Source organism: Lithobates pipiens, unplaced genomic scaffold (genome assembly GCF_037356315.1).
Source record: "Lithobates pipiens isolate NorthernLeopardFrog02 unplaced genomic scaffold, aLitPip1_a1.2 Scaffold_13, whole genome shotgun sequence".
Lineage (NCBI taxonomy): Eukaryota > Metazoa > Chordata > Amphibia > Anura > Ranidae > Lithobates > Lithobates pipiens.
This window is the reverse complement of record NW_027507718.1, coordinates 228,293,135-228,308,287: the sequence shown is the minus strand read 5'-3', so window position 1 is coordinate 228,308,287 and position 15,153 is coordinate 228,293,135. Positions and strand designations below refer to the sequence as shown.

General features: G+C 44.7%; 1 pseudogene across 1 annotated transcript in view; it reads left to right on the top strand.

Moving 5' to 3' along the window:
- Positions 1–13,119, top strand: part of LOC143974681 (protein ENL-like) — a 30,987-nt pseudogene extending 17,868 nt beyond the window's left edge. The window contains exons 3-6 of the transcript XR_013272261.1: positions 1,571–1,653; positions 1,737–1,895; positions 11,864–11,992; positions 12,085–13,119. The product of XR_013272261.1 is annotated as a protein ENL-like (transcript). The remainder of the gene's footprint in view (positions 1–1,570; positions 1,654–1,736; positions 1,896–11,863; positions 11,993–12,084) is intronic.
- The last annotated feature ends 2,034 nt before the right edge of the window (positions 13,120–15,153 follow it).

Sequence of the window (15,153 nt, the reverse complement as noted above, 5' to 3'; positions counted from 1 at the left end):
GGCCCATTTGGGGTCAAAAATAGCCCAAGGACGCTGGAAGAAAGCACAGTCCCAAAGGTCAGCCAACTGGAGAGAGTTGCAGGTGATGTGGGAAGCGTTAAGAGCATTTGCCAGAGATTTGAACGGCCACCACCTACAGGTCCTCTCGGACAGCGTGGTAGCAGTCTCGTATCTTAACAAACAAGGAGGAACAAAATGCCCATCCTTAATCAGACTAACAAGGATGACCTTGCATTGGGCCGAGAAAAACCTAGGGTCTGTCTCGGCAGTCCATCTGAAAGGAGTGAACAACCACCTGGCAGATTTTCTGAGTCAGCACCAAGTGTGCGATTCGGAATGGTCCCTAAACGGGGAAATCTTTCAGCTGATAGTGCAGAAGTGGGGTCTCCTAGAGGTGGACTTGTTCGCCAACAGAACAAACGCCCAGGTTCCAGTGTACTTCTCGCTAGAAAGAGAAGTAGGGACCAAAGGGATAGACACCTTGGCACAAAAGTGGGCCTTTCTCACTTGCTACGCCATTCCCCCATTCAAACTTATTCCTCTAGTCCTGAGGAAATTTCTTCAAGAAGGGACCACGATGATATTATTGGTTCCATATCGGCTGAAGAGGCCATGGTTTTCAACGCTGTTAGGCCTGACAGAGGAGCCTTTCCCTCATTCTGCCCGAGAGGGAAGATCTGCTGTCTCAGGGCCCATTCTGTTACCAGCAATACAGACTCTAAAATTATTGGCTTGGTGTCTGAGGAAAGCCTCTTGAAGTCTAAAAGGCTCTCAGACAGGGTGGTAAATACAGTTCTTTCCAATAGAAAGAAGGTAACCCAAGCAATTTATGTTAAATTTTGGAAAGTTTTTTGTTCCTGGTTAGAAGCCAAGAAGGCGTCTGTAAGTATCCCGGCAGTCTTGGAGTTTTTACAAGGCGGCACAGATAAAGGACTGGCCATTAGCACTTTGAAGGTACAAATTGCGGCCCTATCAGTGTTTTTAGAGCAACCCCTGGCGTTAGACCTGCCAGTTAGAAGGTTCTTTAAGGGGTTAGCCAGAATTAAACCTGTTCTGTTTAATATTTTACCAAAATGGGACCTGTCAATTGTGCTACAGGGATGGATAAAATGGTCACGGGAAGAAGAGCCCTCCTTAAATTGGGTCACGCTCAAAACAGTCTCCTTAGTGGCTATATCCACAGCTAGATGCATTTGTGAGCTTCAGGAACTTTCCATTAAAGAGCCTTTTCTGCAAATTTTTGAAGACAGGCTGGTGCTACGCATAAACCCAGGATTTGTGCCCAAAGTAGTGACAAAATTCCATAGAACTCAGGAAATTATTTTACCTTCATTCTGTGGGTCCACCACCAATCCAAAGGAAGTAGAATTCCACCAACTGGATGTGAGAGCCTGTGTTTTACAGTATCTGGAGATGTTGAAAAGCATTAGGAAATCAAATGCACTATTTATTTTACATGCAGGTAAAAAATTGGAGTCCCAAGCTTCAGAAAACACAATTGCAAGATGGATTAAACAGGCTATTGTGGAAGCTTACACAATAATGAAATGTTGAATCTTATTTCTTGTAGTGTGCAAGGAACCCCCTTACAAAGTAGAAGAAACTGGATGTGTTGGCTTCGTTTTACCAATTGAAGTATACTTTAAAAATAAGGTAGTTATAGATTTTCTTCATTATTTTTAAACTTTGATTTAAAAAAAAATTGCAATATTCAGTTATTGTTATTTCTTGTGCAGGAAGAACCCAAGAAGGTGTGTTTTACATATGATTTGTTTTTAAACCTGGAGGGAAAAAACCTGGAGGGAAATCCACCAGTAAACCATCTGCTGTGTGAGAAGCTGACCTTCAATAATCCAACCAAGGAATTCCGTAGGAAGCTGATCAAAGCAGGAGGGGTAAGTAGTCAGAGGGGACTACAAAGGATTTGCAGTAGCGCGTAAGTTGTCACAGAAGGAACCATTATGATATTGCTAATGGATACTGACAAGACAACGTGAACTATATATGGTACAGTACCTTCAGGACAACTTCTTACAAACTCCTGTTTATTGGTGAAAGTCTGTTTTTCAGGCCCCTTTCACACGTGTGATGTTTTCTTCATCCTTTCAGTCACGTTTTTTTTTTGTTAGAAAATCAGATGAAAAACTCATCCGGACTTCAGTTTTTACATTTGTTATGTAGATCCATTTTTACATCAGTTTTCAAATTAATTTCAAATATTTTAAACTTCATTAGAAATTTTGAGTTAGAGTTTGAATCGGTCGAAAATTGATCGACCGATTCAAATTCTATTTGTCGAATAGCTGGTTGCTAAGTAGTGGGCCGGCAACCAATGACTTGTCAGCTGAATGTAAACAAAGCTATTGCCGGCAATTAAAAATTCTGGAAAAAAAACTCCCATCCATACCAGGCCCTTGGGTTCTGGCATGGATTTTAAGGGGAGCCCCACCCCAAAATCCATACCAGACCCTTATCCGAGCATTGGGACGTGCACCTCAAAAGAACCTTGTCCCCACATTGATGAGGATGCACCGCATACTCATTCCCGTGGGGGGGTGGGGCGGGGATCTGTCAGGGGGCTTCCAAATTCCCAATACGCCTCCAGTCCACAGACACCCACAACCACCAGGCCAGGGTTGTGGGGAAGAGGCCCTTGTCCCCCCCCCTTTCCCTGGGCTCCTAGGCTGCGTGCTTGGAAAAGGGTTCGGTATAGATTTTAGTGGGGATCGCACACACAATGGATAATCATTCACTAACATACGCTTACCCATTGAAATACATGGTGTTCATTTTTCCTGTGTCAACATGAAAAACTGACATACGGAATGTCTGTGTAATTGGGGCCTTAGAGGAAGTATGAGAAATTGATTATCCCTGTCTTCCAACATACAACAATATATATGGATAATCAGCACTACTTAAAGCGGTATTAATCCCTTAAACAAAAAAAAATAAAAAAATTGCAATTTACCATTCCTTATATTTGGTAACTTCATTAGTGCTACTTTTAAGGTCTCATACACACAGGGCATTTGCTTTGCTCCTCTATACACCAGAACTCCTGACAGGAAAGCTAAATATTGCACACACGTTTAGGCGTGTTAAGCATTTTAAGCGTTCATGGATTCCATTGACTGGAATACAAATTTTTTTTCTGGCCATTGGAATGCATTAACACTTGAACGCATCTAAACTAGTCTAGGTGTGTCCAAAGTTTATTTAGTGCCTCTCCTGAACATGCTTTTCTATGCTTTTTTTTCTTTTTATCAGCCTTTTTAACACTTCTTGTAATACACCTGTGAATGCCTATGTGTGCATGGACACATAGGCTAACATAGCGGTGCTTTTAAAGGCAAAAAAAAAAACATCAAACGCCTGTAAAAGCAGCATTTTTAGGCCCAGTGTACATGATACATGGTGATCTGTCCAGTAACACGCTTCCTGTCCTAGGGTGTCTCCACTGTGGGTGGAGGAGCAACATAAATACATTTTGAACAGCAGCAACTGTCAGTCTGGGGAGAGGGTAGTGTTATATGCATTAAAGCTGAACTCCACAACACTTTTGAAGCAGGTACATTTTTTTCCTATTTGAATAAAGGTTTTACATATAGTAAATTAATAAAAGCTGATCATTATAAGCACACAGTTAATGGTAAATTGGTTATCTCAACCCTTTAACTGCTACCTTTGCTGGATAGCTTTGTCAAGTAAAGAAAGTTGAAAGAAGAAAACAAATGCAGCCACCACATCTAAAAATTGGTAATCTGCAATAAATTATTTTCCTTTTTGGGTTTAATTCCACATTAATCTTCTCCAAAAGTTTGACGTTCTATAATGATATTTACAGGACATGAAAAAAGTGTGACCCCTCCCCCCCCTTCACACTGGATCTCCACTTTTTTATCACAGCTAAGAAACTGATTATGTTTTGAAAGATATCAAGGTACTTATGCTGATGTAAAATTTCCAGAAACTTTGAAGCCATGAGAGAACATATTTTTTCTGGTTTTTAGAAAAATGTAAAAAAAAATTCAGTGTGGAGCAGTTTTACAAATTAAAAGTTTTTTGATTAAAAAAAAAAAAGGTTTTTATTGTAACATAAACAAGGAAAAACATTTAAATTTTTCAGAAATAATCCAGCAACACACTGTGCATTGATTGCATAAATAAGGCACCAATCCTCATAGAAGCCGTTCACATATGGTTCAGGATTACAACCAGTATTCCCAGTTTTAAGAAAACACACAAAGTAAATTCAACTGCCGTTGCCCCCAGGTAACTCGCGCCGCCACCCACAAAGTCTACCACTGGACCCTGAGTCATCTCACCCCTAACTCCAGTATTTATTTAAACTATCAGGACATCTAGATGATTTAAAGCAGCAGTCTATCCATCACCAAGTCCATAGGTGAAATACCAGGGGTATCTAGCCAGGGTGACCATTTCTGTGGGCGCCCCCTATGTTGGTATATATATTTCTCCAGCCGGAGTGTGTCTCCCATCTGTGTTAGCCACTCCTTAAGCACCGGAGGGTCCGCCGCCATTTCCAGTGCCTAAGGATTAATTTGCGGGCCTGAAACAAGGCCCTAGCAATGGCCTGCTTCTGATCCTCACCTATGAGAATGTCATCCAAAATCCCTAGTAGACAGGGCTTCGGGTCCATTGGCACCGTGACGTGACAGGCACTATTGATCGTGGACACAACCCCCGTCCAGAACCTGTGTAGTTTGGGGCAGCTCCATAGCAGGTGAATGATGTTGCCTTAATTTTTCACACATCTGGGACAGTTTGAGTCTACCCTCACCCCCATTCTAAATAGCCTTGCCGGTGCATAGTGGACTCTAATGACAATGTATAGTTGGGACAGGCGTTGGGCTACATTGAGCGAGCATAGCTGTATCGCCTGTAGTGCTTCCTCCCAATGCCTGTCCTCAAAGGTGCCCACATCCTTTTCCCACCTGTTTGCCGCCCCCTGGGGGAAGCCCTCTAAATGGGTCTGGAGAATCATAGAGTAGCATCTAGATATAAAGCCATTGAACAGAGACACCTCCTCCATGTAATGGAAAACAGGCGTCGGGGAAAGGATCCATGGAGCTCCGCTGGTCTGTGCCGCCACTGCATGGCGCAGTTGCATATAATGAAAGAGCATCCCCCAGTAGCTGCAAGCTGGTAAACCCATCCACAGTCTGCAACTGCCTGAGCTTATTCCATACCTTTTGCATGAGTACATATGTTGGGAATTTTTTTATTACATTTGACGTACGCCAAGGCCTCCAGCCCTTCGGCTACAATCTTTGTACCAGTGGTATGGCACATAAGGGCCCTAATGGGGTTAAATTCAGCATCCTTCCCTGTCGGCTGTTGTGTGGTTAATATAGTCCGGGCAATGAGTTGTAACTGTGCAGCCAGGTAATAGATCCAAGGGTTAGGGAGCGCAAGGCCTCCCCCCCCCCCTTGGACTTCTGTAATTGTTCAAGTTTGACCCGAGGAGGCTTGTCAAGCCATATAAATGCTCTAAATATTGTATTAATTATGTGAAAGACTTTAAGGGGAATCGCCATAGAGTTATTGTGTAGTATGTACAAAATCTGGGGCATAAATACCATCTTAATAAGGTTGACCCGCCTTACCAGTGACATTTTGAGTTTCAACCAGATTTTTGCTCTGTCTCTAATCCTGTTAATTAGGGGGGATAAATTAAGCGAGACAAAGTCTCTAGGTTCCGGAGTGACCTGTACTTCTAAATAAAGCTACGTGTGACTGGTACCCCCTGAACCGTCTGCGTAGCACTGTCCGGGTCTGCGTCAAGCAGCATTAGAGAGGACTTGGACCAGTTTATCACAAGCCCCAAGTAGACACTGAAGCGTTTAATCAATGCCATAGCCTCTCCAAGAGAGTTTTCTGTGTCTCCGAGAAACAACATAGTGTCGTCCGCATATAACATTAATTTCTCATGAATTTCTGCACATTGGAAGCCTCTGATGTGTGTGTTTGCCCTGATCAGAGCTGCCATGGGCTCGGTGGCAACGGCGAAGAGGAGGGGGGACAGTGGGCAAGCCTGCCGGGTACCTCTGTGCAGTTGAAACGGTAAGGATATACGTTCCGCCTCCCTTATCACCGCCTGCAGAGAACAGTAAAGCAGCTGAACCCACGAGAGAAATCTTTCTCAAATGCCCATGACAGCCCATAGATATTGCCACTCTATGCTGTCAAATGCTTTGTGGGCATCTAGCGACAACAGTGCCCTGTCACCCTGTCCTTCCATCCCCGCCTGTATGTTTAGGAAAAGTCGCCGGAGGTTAATTGCGGTGGACTTTTGGGGTATAAAACCCGATTGGTCTGAATGTGTAATACTGGAGATGACTCCGTTAAGGCGTAATGCCAGGACCTTGGCTTGGATTTTTATATTGCTTTGTGAGAAGGATATTGGTCTGTATGATCCCAGGTCTAGAGGGTCTTTCCCTGGTTTAAGAATTAGAACGATATTCGCCCTAGTTATGGATGTGGGTAGGCATTGGCTCTTTCTAGCCGCATTCAGTACCCTGAGTAGGTGGGGTATGATGTTACTAGCATGTTGTTTGAAAAGTTCTATTGGTATGCCGTCGTCTCCTGGGGCTTTAAAGTTGGGGAAGAGGCTGAGTGCCTCCTGTAGCTCCTCTATCTTGGGGCATCTAGCTGCGATCTCTGTGTATCAGTCAGGCAGGGTTGTTTTATACCTTGTAGGTAGTCCTGAAGGTCTGCTGGCATATACTCCAATCAGGATCTATACAGATCCGAATAAAATTTCACCAAAGTTTGCATAATAAGATCTGGAGTGTTCACCAGTTTCCCCCCATCAGAGCGTAAGGCACTAATGGACGGGGAGGTCTGGGAGGCTCGAACAGTTTTTGCAAGTAGTTTGCCCGTCTGCTCCCCCTCCTCATAAAAGTTTATTGAAAAACCTGTCTGCTGCAGAGCCGGTAATTCTATCAACTGCTTCCTGGGCAGCTAACCAGGCCTCACTAGAGGTATCTGATGGGTCAGCTATAAATTCCGCCTCTATACGACTAACCAGCTGGGCTGCCTGTTCCCATTGGGCATTTGTTTTGGATTTAACCCCATTTACCTCTTTAATAAGTGTACCTCTTAGGAAAGCTTTAAATGTATACCATGTTAAATTTAGATCAGAGTGTTCATGATGCCGCTGCTAGAACTCGGATATCTCTTCAGATATCCGCTCTGGGGCGGGGAACAATTTTAGCCAGAAGGCATTCAGTTTCCACAGAGCTCTAGGCAGGTCTGGGGTCGGCTTAACCAGCACAGACACTGCCAGAGGCGAGTGGCCTGATACGCCCCTTACAAGGTATTGAATGTCCCACAGAAGGTGTGCCGTCTGGGGGGTGCATAGACATAAGTCTGTTAGTCTAGACAGAGAAAGGTGTATTTGGAAAAGCAGGAAAACTGCCTTTAAAATGGGTTGCGGTCCCTCCATCGATCAATCCATCCGACTTCTTTCGTGAATTTTCGCAGTGCTCTTCGAGCAATTTTGTGGCCATTCGCTGGGGGTGGATGTTTGTCCAGGGCCGGGTACATATAGCTGCCCAGCTGGTACGTCAACACAGTTCTCAACACTTCTAAACCAAACGGCGGAGGTACATACAAGGCTGCAATTATACATTTTTATCTGATCATTTCTGCAAAGTAAAATCACATATCGCCCCTCTGAATCAATTCATCATGCATTTGGAAATCCACCATTCGGTGCACCAGCACACTCGCACCCCTTGAATACGAGGTGTGGGTGGAGTGGTTCACACAGGGTAATGAGTCCGGTACAAGATGTGTCTCTTGCAGAGCATATATGCCAGGGGAATGTTTTTTAAGGATAGTTGACACCATAGTGCGCTTTAGGGGGCTCTGCAAGCCTCTAATGTTTGAAGAAAGCAGTGGTAATTCACTCATTTAGCCGTGGAAATATGTATGAAACATGGCTAGGCAGTTCTATAGTCATGAGTGCCTGTGGTAGTGTCTGGTGTCCTCCTTGCAGACCATAGCGGTCTTGGGAGAGGGACATACCCGAGTCTTGGTGTTGCATCCGAATGAGTGAGCCCACTCATAAGGCCCTCATTCTAGAGTTCATGCCCTCACTTTTAGTGTCGGCGTCTTGACAGTTGCTGGTTAAAACGGTAAAAAAACAGTTAAACAAAACACAAAAAGGTCCCCGGACCTATGTAGGCCACTGTATGCTGCCGGCTTTCTCCTCTGGGTATCACAAACTGCATGTCGGGCATTAAAGTAACACCAGGAGAATGGGGTATAACCGGGGGGAAACATATGATCGGGCAACCCGATCCAACTGGTGACCTGCTCGTCCAACAGAGGCCAAGCTGGTGTATAACTTTCTGATTGAAGTCTCAATACGTTAGTTGTAAATCTCACTTGCTCTCATTGCAGTAATATAGGTCAAGGTTTTGGCTTCCCAGCTGAACTTATTGGTAGTAAGATATAGCTTCAGTCTCCCTCTGCTGGGCCTCTCCCTGCCTGGCAAAAGATATGTTAGTTTGCATTTAGCCAGGTGGAGGCTTCTTCCGCCGTTTAAAAAAAATGTGACTGTCCCCCCGCTGTGATCCGCAGCTTTGCTGGAAACAGCATGGCATAAGTGGCATAGAGACGTTGCAGCCTTTTCTTTACATCTGTAAATCTGGATCTGCGTTTTTGTATATCCGCTGAGTTGTCAGGGTAAAAGGAAATATGGGCGCCATTAAATTGCACATTGCGCTGTTCACGGGCCTGGAGTAGCACTATCTCCTTGTCTTTGTAGTTAAGCAATCTGGATAATAAAGTGCGGGGCGGGTGTCCCGGTGGTAGGGGTCTGGATGGGACTCTGTGTGCCCACTCCGAGTATAGTAGTGTGAACACCTCCTTGCCAAAAATCTCCAGCAGCCATCTTTCCACAATCTCTGTGGGGTCCCTACACTCCGTCTTCTAGGGGAGCCCCACGATGCATATGTTGTTCCTACGCAAACGATTTTCAATGTCGTCTTACTTAAGTTCGTTCGCTCTGGCGATCCTGGCATTGATTTGTCTATCTCTGAGGAGTGGGTCTAACTTATCCTCAATATCACTTATGCGGCCCTCCGCCGCTGAGGTGCGTTCCCTGGTTTTTTGCAGGTCGTGTCTAATAAAACTCAGCTCCTCCTTGAGACCCCCAAAGTGTTCCTGGAGAGTGTGCACTGATGCTGTGCATCTATGTACTGCTTTAAGGATTGCAGCTAGGGTGGGTTGCTCACCCTCGCCCCCCCCCCCCCCTCCTCCTCCTCACCTGTGTCAAAGGATGGCTGATCAGTGTCCTGTGAGGGGCCCTGTGTAGACCATGCATCCTCGATCTGTGGCTCTAAGATCGCCTGGGTGACTGGCATATCCTCCCCCTCTCCCTGCTCCACAGTGCCTGCCAGCTTTTTAACGTAGTACAGCATATCTTTAGGGGGATCCTTCACAGTGCCCTTGGGTGTCTTAAGGGTCTTACCTGCTTCCTTAGTTTTGTCTGTGCCTCGTACGTTCTGGGAGAGGGGAGCCACGTGCCATTTTGGATGTCTGCCGAGCAGCCGAATTCCTGCTTTTTGCAGGTCATCATGCCTCCGTCTGCACCCGGTTTCAACTCCAGGAAGGTCCGCGGAGGGTGTCCAGGGAAAATTGCTGGCTGGGAAGAGGATCAATACAGGATCTGAAGAGGGAACTCAGTGAGACACGTCCGCTCCTGGCCACGCCCCCCAAGGTTTTTGTTTTTTACACTGGTAACATGAAATGCAGTGTATATAGAAGTATTATTTAAAAGTACAGCTTATTCATTAAATAAACTAAACTTGCTTTTTAAAAAAAAAATGTTTTATTACAAATGGAATAGCAAGCATGGTATATGTTAAGGACATTTCATCCATACATGAGAACAGGTAATCACCCCCCCCCCCCCTTTACCTCCTAATAATTTAATAGCTTTCTGCCAATGTGCATTTTCAGTTATGGATAATGCTGATCCAGAAGCATATATTGCTCTAATAAGAACTTGAATGATTTTCAGGTGTCATTTTATCTACAAAAGGAAGTATTGTGTATTTTTGTGAGGTTGTAGTTTGTAACATGCTGCTGGTGAAGAAAAACTTTGATTATCCAAAAGCAGCAGAAGGAGTGTTGCATTTTCATTCTGGTACTTTATTAAATTCCATAAAGTCTTTTTTAATGTCTTTAGAGCACCTCTGGCATGCCAGGGTGTGTTTTGTTATCCTTGTATCATTTGGAAAATAATATTTGCAAATTGCAACTTTGTTCTCAGCAGAAATTGCACCAGGGAAATGTTTCCAAACTGTAGATGTTGGTCTCACCATTTTTTTTTTACAGAGGGGAAAAATATATATACCGTATATACTCGAGTATAAGCCGAGATTTTCAGCCTCTTTTTTGAGGCTGAAAGTGCCCCCTCGGCTTATACTCGAGTCACCGCTGTCTGACTGCTCGATCAGCGTATCGAGCAGACAGACGGCGGACATTAAAATTCAAAAGCCGCGCCTCCTTCTCCGCCTCCGATAGGCGGAACACTGAATTTCCCAGCAGTCAGTGTTCCGCCTATCACGGACATCCGCTCATTCTCATACTACGGACGACGATGAGAGGATGTCCGTGATAGGCGGAACACAGGCTGCTGGGAAATTGAGTGTTCCGCCTATCACAGGCGGAGGCGGAGGCGCGGCTTTTGAATTGTAGAATGGCCGCCGAGAAGAGCGGCGATCCATCGGCACGACACGGGACGGAGGAGGCACGGGACGGAGGAGGCACGGGACGGAGGAGGCTCGGGACGGAGGAGGCTCGGGACGGAGGAGGCTCGGGACGGAGGCTCGGGACACAGGTAGGCTGGACACACACACAAGGCTGCACGGACACACACACAGGGATGGATGGATGGACACACACACACACACACACACACACACACACACACACACACACACACAGGGATGGATGGATGGATGGATGGATACACACACACACACACAGGGATGGATGGATGGATACACACACACACACACACACACACACACACAGGGATGGATGGATGGATGGATGGACACACACACAGGGATGGATGGACGGACACACACACAGGGATGGATGGATGGATGGACACACACACAGGGATGGACGGACACACAGGGATGGACAGCCATGTCTCACCCTCGGCTTATACACGAGTCAATAAGTTTTCCAGTTTTTTGGGGGTAAATTGGGGGCCTCGGCTTATATTCGGGTCGGCCTATACTCGAGTATATACGGTATATATTGACCAGACTATAGGGAAGCATTATGCTGTGATGGTGGAGAACATTCATAGGAATCATTTAAAGGTTAAATAAGATAAACCCATTTGTCAGACAACAGTTTTAATACCATTTCAGAAATATATTATCATTGTAAAAGAACATATTCCACACTTCTTTTTTTTACATAAAAAAAAATGGAAAGAAAATCCCCCCCCCCCCCCCTTTTTTTTTTCCCCAGGTCTTCCCATTTCTAGATGTGTCCTATGAGTACTGTTATGCTGCTAAGTTAGCTTATATTAAAAGTTAATAACTAATAATGTTACAAGTATCTTATATTAAAAGTTAATAACTAATAATATTACAAGTATATACCCCAGCACTCCACAAAATAAATTCTGCTTTGACTTTCTTATGGAAACAGTTTAGCCCACATTTTGATAGTTGTACCTTTTTTGAAATTGAAATGATCTCACAGGCTTTATAATGAGCATTCGTTACTTTAGTATAGAAGGTCTGAATATGCCCACGATTACGTACCAAGTTTGTCTGCTGATGCAACATTTATATTTAAGGAGATGGTTATGCCAGATGGAACAGAAACTGTATCAAGACCTAGTCCAGGCGACCCCATGTTACCTACAATTCCTCTCTCTGCATGCTCCAATCCAAAGAAAGCAAAGCTATCATCGCATCCCTCAAAGGTTTGTATGTTTGCCATTTTCTAGTTTAATCTATCGTGACAGATTTGTTACCATTTTAAAGAGTTTCTTATAATTCAATTTTTTGTTTACAGGAAAGCAGCAAAGACAGCAACTAAGCATCAAAACCCCACAAAGTAACAAAAGAATGCAGAACAAATGAAAAAAGATTCAGAAAGTAAAAGCAAGGAGAGTGACATAAGTAAACCAGTTAAAGAATCTTCTTCTCGAAAACCAGCTGAGAACAAACCAACTAAGGAAGAAAAAGCACCTGTTAAAGTAGCCTTCAAGGAACAAAAACTGACCCTAAAAGAACCCAAACTGGAGAACATGTCCCTAAAGGGGGTCCTTCTGATGCAAAACCTTCCAGCAAGAGACCACCAAACAGACTCAAATCCAGCAGTAAAAAGCCAAAGAAAAAAAAAAAGGCAACTTCAAAGGACTTGCGGTTTCACCTGTGATCTCAGGATCACCGGTGAAATGATTATCATGTTTCATTTTAAATGGGTATGTTTTATCTTAGCTTTGAACCTTTGCATCACTTTCAGCAGGTATTTAGCAAATATTTGGAAAGCTTTTGCAGAACTTTACCGAAAGCGTTTTAAATGCCGGATAACTGCCTACTGAAGTTCAATAATAACTGCAAAGGTCTACTTCAGGGATATGCAATTAGCTGACCTCCAGTTGTTGCAAAACGACAAGTCCCATCATACCTCTACCTCTGGGTGTCATGCTTGTGGCTGTCAGAGTCTTGCTATGCCTCATGGGATTTGTAGTTCGGCAACAGCTGGAGGTCCACTAATTGCATATCTCTGGTCTACTTGATAAATAACAGACTTGCTCCTCCTATTAAGAACAGTACTAAAAATTTCCATGGGTGGAGATGAATGGCGCTTACTAGTTCAAGAAAGCTGTTCAGTGCACCATGGATGCTTTGTAAATGTTTACGGAACCAAGTGCCCTTCAGACTGGTGTTTATATACATTTATAAATGTGTACTTAACCAGAGACAACAATCCTTTAAAGCCAGCTTGCAATTGCCTTGAAGCCTGGAAAATGTGACCTGTTGGTGGTCCTTGAAGACTGGAGTACTAATTGAAGTGCTTTTATATAAAGTGTATGTAAACCCATTAGATGTACTTATTGCATAATTAGGGCACTTACCTGTCCAGGCATCCAGCGGCGTCCTCACCCGAGCCAGTTCTCTGGTGGTGGCCAGTAGTGTATTTAGGTTTTGTACTGCCCTAGGCCTGACTAAACTTGTGCACCCCCTAATTTAAATATTACCCACCCCTTCCTGCCAAGGCCACACCCCTTGCCGCTAAAATTTTCAAGTGGGGACACTAGTTCTGAGGGGCAGGGGGGGGCAATGGATTCCCTTAATTTGCATAGATTTCCTCTCACTTCCTGTTTGGCTATGGAGCAAAAAGTGAAGGGAAATCTCTGCAATGAGACAGGGATGGTAAAAAATAAACTGACGGGGCTATAACCCTCCCTTACTCTAGTGAAAATGAAAAAAAAAAGTGTTGACTCTAGTTCTACATTAACCACTTCAATACCAGGCACTTTTTCCCCCTTCCTGTCCAGGACAATTTTTAGCTTTCAGCACTGTCGCACATTGAATGACAATTGCGCAGTCAGGCAACACTGTACCCAAACTAAATTTTTATAATTTTCTTTCCACAAATAGAGCTTTCTTTTGGTGGTATTTGATCACCTCTCTGGTTTTTAATATTTGTACTATAACCGAAAAAATGCCAACCATTTAAAAAAGAAAACTGATGGGCACTGGCGGCACTTATAAGCGTCACTCATAAGTGGCACTGGATAGGCAGCACTGATGAGCTACTGACAGGCATTACTGAGTTGCATTGATTGGCACTGACGGGTATTACTGATGGGGCACTGATTGGCAATTTTTTGTGCACTGATCGGCACTGACATCCGTTTATTATGGAGACAGGCTGGCAGGTGTTGAGCTCTGATTGGCAGCTGATGGGAACCTTTTGATGGGGGCTGTGCTGATAATCAATGTGCTGATTATCAGCACAGGCCCCCCTCTGACAGGGAGAGCCGCTGATCAGCTGTCCCTGTCAGCGTGAACCGGAGAAAGCCGTTTATTGGCACTTCCTGGTTCACGCGATGATCAGCTGTGATTGGTCACGTGGTAAGAAGTATCTGTCAGAGGCTTCATACCATGATCGGAGTTGCGGTGTGTCAGATGGCGCGTGCCGCTCTGTTATCCTGATCAAGTCATATGACGTCCGATTAGGATAACACAACCACTTTGCCATTGTTATTCTGCTATATGGCGGGTGGCAAGTGGTTAAGCACAAATTTCTGATAATTGACTAAGAAGATATAACTATGCCAATGGTGCAGCAGAAAACATATAGCACAGTGAGGAAGGTTTGTGGTCCACGATGATAGGACAGTCAAAATTAGAAGCGACGCCCCCCTCCCCCACAGTTGCAGAATAGCGGTCGCCCACATACCGGAAGCAGTGCAGCCACTTTATGGGGAGCTAGAATAAGTTGACTCTCAGCCCCGTCTGCCCTACTAACAGTGTAGTGCCAGTCACTCTTTCCATGCTGCCCACCTGCAAAGTGCTGCCCTAGCGCTGGGCCTTGTTTGCCTAGGCCAGGATACAGCATTGGTGCTGGCCCTACCAACTTGGCTAAGAGAAACCGACATTGAAGCCTTGCGGCTTCACGACCATTTTCCTACTGCGCAAGCAGCTGCAAGGGGAAGAAGGAGGGGACCAAACATCCGGCTCACTTCTTCACAGTGAACTGAGCCAGAAGTGGGAGTGGGTACCTGTCAAAACCAAGCACCTGCTCCCCCCTAAAAGGTGCCAAATGTGGCAGAGGAGGGGGGGGGGGGAGGCGGGGAAGCGGAGCTTCCCCTTTATGGTAAAAAATCCTCTTTAAAAAGGGCTCTGACATAAAATGGCTATAAATTGCATCACCAACTAAACTCCAGTACCCTTTTTGCCGCTTTTATCTTGTGGCCATGTGATATAGCCCATGTAATTCCACACCTTACTGTCTAATAGTGTTCCAGAAATTTGTTTCAGCATGTGACAAAGTTGAGACCCTGAGTCTTATATAAAAGAACACATCCCTGGCATCCCATTGGATGAGCATGCTCTTCCCTGCTGGTCA